This window comes from Belonocnema kinseyi, chromosome 8, assembly GCF_010883055.1.
Source record: "Belonocnema kinseyi isolate 2016_QV_RU_SX_M_011 chromosome 8, B_treatae_v1, whole genome shotgun sequence".
Taxonomy (NCBI): Eukaryota; Metazoa; Arthropoda; class Insecta; order Hymenoptera; family Cynipidae; genus Belonocnema; species Belonocnema kinseyi.
In genome coordinates this window covers 136,470,368-136,474,875 of record NC_046664.1, presented here as the reverse complement: position 1 = coordinate 136,474,875, position 4,508 = coordinate 136,470,368, and the positions used below count along the sequence as shown (strand labels likewise).

Genomic DNA, 4,508 nt, shown 5'->3' with positions numbered 1-4,508 from the left:
TCCTTATCATCGGTGCTCTTGGAGGTGCCAAGCTTTCACTTGCTAATGGCCTAAAAAGCATCCCTGCGTGTCAACAATATGCTAGAACACTTGCGGGAAAAAATGTAGAAGGCGGTCGTCCTTGGGTCGCTCCGTGTTCTTAGGGTGCACGAGGCTTTTGCTGGATCGTCGTATTGATTTCTTTACAGACTGTAACCACCTATCTCACGGTTGTGAGACGTAGTTGTGGCTGAAATTTTACCGCGATTTCGCTGGAAGCGGGTGCAATTTTTCAGATTAGCACCCGCTCCCAATATGTATCATATTTAACGTAGATAGACTTAGAAAACATAAATAATTCATTTTTAATATTTTTATTCTTTTAAAGTTTACATAGTTTCCGAAATCAAGCCTTTAAAAAAACGACTATTTAATGCGAATTCATAGATATTGTTACGTGACCATAACTAATAAATAATATTAATAATGAGGAAATGAAATTGTAGTTTAAAATAAGTGAATAGATAGTTTGATGCATATGTGGAACCTTGGTTCTCAATTACGAAGGCCGACCTTTCCTTCGCGGGGGCGACAGCGCTTTCATGAGGGACAAATCTACGAAGGAAGAATCTTCGGGGGCATACAAATTGTTCCTCCAAAAAGCACTCAATGTTGAAGAATATATAAGGGTAAAAGGAAGGTACCCACCCAGCTAGCAGTCAGTTATCTACACCAGTCTTTGCATCAGTCTTATCTTCGCGCCAAGTATTCACGTCAGCGTTTTTGCTGTCTCTCATCAGCCAACTCTAAGTTTATCTGAACCCAGTGTCGTATACGGATTGAACCCGAGGATCGAGTTCAGCCACTCCGAGAACAGATTGCCTGTTCCGAAAATAACCATCGATACCAAAGGGCTGGAACCTATCTTTGAGCCAGCTTCCAACACACACCTGAGGACTCGTCAGGCGATCTTAAATGATCTTTACATTTGAAAAACCAAGGGTTAGTACTTTTCAACAAACAACCTCGTCTATTGATTATCACACCTCGAATTTCAACCCACAACTTACCTGTCTCGTTCTTTTCAGAACGAACTAATACATGACTGAGGGAGCAACACTGGTCTATGCTATTAAGATTTAGTATGGCAAATAAGAAATCTGTGTTTCATTAAAATAGGTAAGTTGAAGATCTGATTTGAAAATGGTTTAGGAATAACACTTCAAAACAAAACTTCCTTTCAATTTTGTACTAGTTTCGTAACTAATGGAAAACATTTTATCTCCCTACTCCCTCCCTCCCTCCGCTCTTTTATTTAGGGACTGATGCACCTACTTAGTTATCCTCAAAACGGCAATAGTTTAATCTAGTTCCTGACGTTGTAGTAGTTTGGAAGATTTTTGAATAGAAGTGCTTGATCAAAGGTTGGAAGTATTTTAAAAGTAAATTTCTAATCTTATGGTTTGAGTTTCAGTGTACATTTCCGAATAAGTTGTTTTTATCGCTTCGGAATAATATTTATAAATCGACTGTGTTTTTGAAAATTCTTAACGATGGCTGCTGTAGCGATAAATGAAGCGATGAAAATCAAATTCGAAGACAAATTTAGTGCCCTCAAAATTGCAGAAAACTCGTCCCGCATTTTGAAATTAGAAAGATACTACGTTAAATATGATACATATCGAGTTTATTTTTATAACTTTTTAGAAAAAAACTTTTGTTTAATAAATAATTATACTGAAAGAAAAATTGATGAAAATACTCAATAAGTTTTCTTAAAAATGTAATGCTGATCATTTCTAAAAAGAAAAAATTTAAAGTCCGTTCACAATTGCGACATGTAGACTATTTTGAATAGTAATTTCCCGAGCCAGCCTACTGTGCAGCGGTAAAAGTAAGCACGAAAGGTTTTCTTTTTACTCCGGACTTTGCCTGAGCTTGTCGGGCACTTCGCGACTTGAGTAGGCAGTGTCCGAAGTAAAAGTGCTACTTCGGACTTTGCCTGACTCCGCTCAGTCAATTTGCGGAGGGACTAGGCAGACTGCGGTGTGACGGCACATCGGACTTTGCCTGTAACATATATTGGTTCAAATTTTTCAATTCGATCAGCCCGTCGCTCGGATTTCCAAAACCGAACTTCGACACGTGCTATCGTCGGTTAGAATTTTTCGATTCGATCGGCCCGTCGCTCGAATTTCCAAAACCGAACTTCCACGCGTGCTATCGTCGGCTCGAATTTTTCGATTCGATCGAACCCTCGCTTGAATGTCGAAAACCGAACTTCGACGCGTGCTTTCATCGGATCGCATTTTTCGATTCGATAGGCCCGTCCACCGAATTTCGAAAATCCGACATTCGATCCGTGCTACGGTGTATCAGTGATTTACTTTTTCACAAACTTTCTTTCAATTAGGTGAGCATAGTCCATCAATAACATAATTTCCCTTTTATTGAAAAACTTTTTCAATTCGAAAAATTGTATATGTATACAAAATAAAGAATTTTTGAATTTTTAATACATATTCTCCGAATTCTTGTACATATTATTTTTGAAGTGTCAAACTTAATAAAATAAAAGTCGTCCTCTTGACTGTTTTGTTTCGAAACACGTGATAATCGTTTTTAAACAAACGGAGTTATTTGGCTGCAAGATTTCGTGAATCTTGTCGCAAAAGGATCATATTTTCCGCAAAAAGATCGTTTTTGTCACGAATGAAAATCCTCTTAACTTTAAATATAAGAGGAACTTCCATTTGTGTCAAAAAGCATTCTTTCGACGCAAGAAAAAATTTCTTTGAGTATACTTATTTGTAATCTTGTATTCTTGTACTATGCGAGCTTATAACATTTTCCTTATTTTGATAGTCTAATTAACAAATTGAAATGCATATATGCTTTTTAAAGTAGTATCAAATATAATAAATAATTATTATAATTTAGAATAAAGATTAAAATATCTGAATCAGCCTGAATGCAATTTTAATATCTGTTGGCGACTTGTTTAATTTAGATTATTTATCATTTTTGTAGTTATTCGTCACGAAATTTTGAATATATTGAAGGTTTTTCAATATTGAATATGTATAAAAATTCTTAAATTTTGCTGATTTAGAAGATCAAAAGTCAAAACATTTTAATTCTAAATGTGAGAAAGTAAAAATTGTTAATATAGGCCATCAAAATTACTTAAAACTCAACTTAATTACTTGAAATTAACACATGCATAATTTTTAATTGTAGATTTTTTAATTTAAAAACTCTTTAATTTTAAAGATTTAAAATTTCTACAATTTTAAATAGTTGCAATTGAAAATTTTGGATTGAACGTTTTTTTTTTAATCGTTCAATTTTGTAAGCTTAAACTTAATAATTATTCAATTTTAACCATTATTAAGATTTCAAATCGAATATTAATTGATTTTACGTGTTCATTTAAAAAAATTTAATTTTGAACATAAAATCTGCTATATTGTATGTGTAAAATAAACAATGATATAATTTTGAGTGATTTTACATTCCGATCCTAAAGAGAAAGTATTATTTTTTATGTAAAATTTGACTTTTTCGGTTTTCATTGTATCTCCACATTTAAAGACCCCCTCCGTAAAAAAAAACAATTGCTACAAAGCCGTCTGTCTGTAGTTGTAGTAGTAGTAGTGGTGGTTTGTAGGAACGATCGATTTCGAATATAAAATCAGATTAGACTAGTGACAAAATTTGTCAAGTGGGCCACTTTTTTTATGAGTTGTGATTTTTCTTCGGGAATGCGTGATAAGTTAGAGTTTTACATAAATAAAATGACTAAAACATTTTTGCAAAATTTTCATTTTTTGAGTCGTTATTGTTATTTAACTTTTTTAACATTGTTCTCGTAATTAATTTTTTCCTCCCGATCGGTACGAACAATCCCCATAATTTTTGGTATGTTTCGTTAAATATGTTCATTCTACAAAATAAAAATTATTTTACCATTGTTGCATAAATATTGATGAAATTGGCAACAATTTTTATAAACAAATAGAATTCGTTCTAACTTCTCATTTCATTTTAATTCTTTAGTTAGCTAATTGCGATAGCTCGTTTAATTACGCAGACTTTTGTAAAAAAAAATTAGTGAACTCGCATTTCAAAAGTTGTGCGTGTTTTCGTGTTGACGTTCCGCGCCCCATGCTGCGCGATGTACCGATATTCGCGACGTTGAAGTTTGCCACAGATTTGAGTCTAGAGTATATAGCAGTTTTTTAAATTTTTTTTTTATGTTGAATTATGCACAAATAAACTTTTATCAATGTTTCTTTCTTGACTGCGGTTAAAATATGTTTGGGTTTTCCTTTTTCCATTGCTCTTATGTATTACTAAAAGACCCATCAGAGTGTCGAGTGCAGTGGTTCTTAAGGCGCGTGCATTTATAGAGTTTTATTTTATAGAGTTTATTTGTGCATAATTCAACATAAAAAAAAAATAAAAAAAACTGCTATATAAATCAGCTTAGAACCGAAAAATGATTGTAAAAGTTCAATTAGAACGAG

The 4,508-nt window shown here is 33.4% G+C and overlaps 1 protein-coding gene across 3 annotated transcripts in view; it reads right to left on the bottom strand.

Moving 5' to 3' along the window:
- The window catches only part of LOC117177793 (intraflagellar transport protein 57 homolog), a 97,178-nt gene that overhangs the window by 91,472 nt on the left and 1,198 nt on the right, over positions 1 to 4,508 (bottom strand). The window lies entirely within an intron of this gene.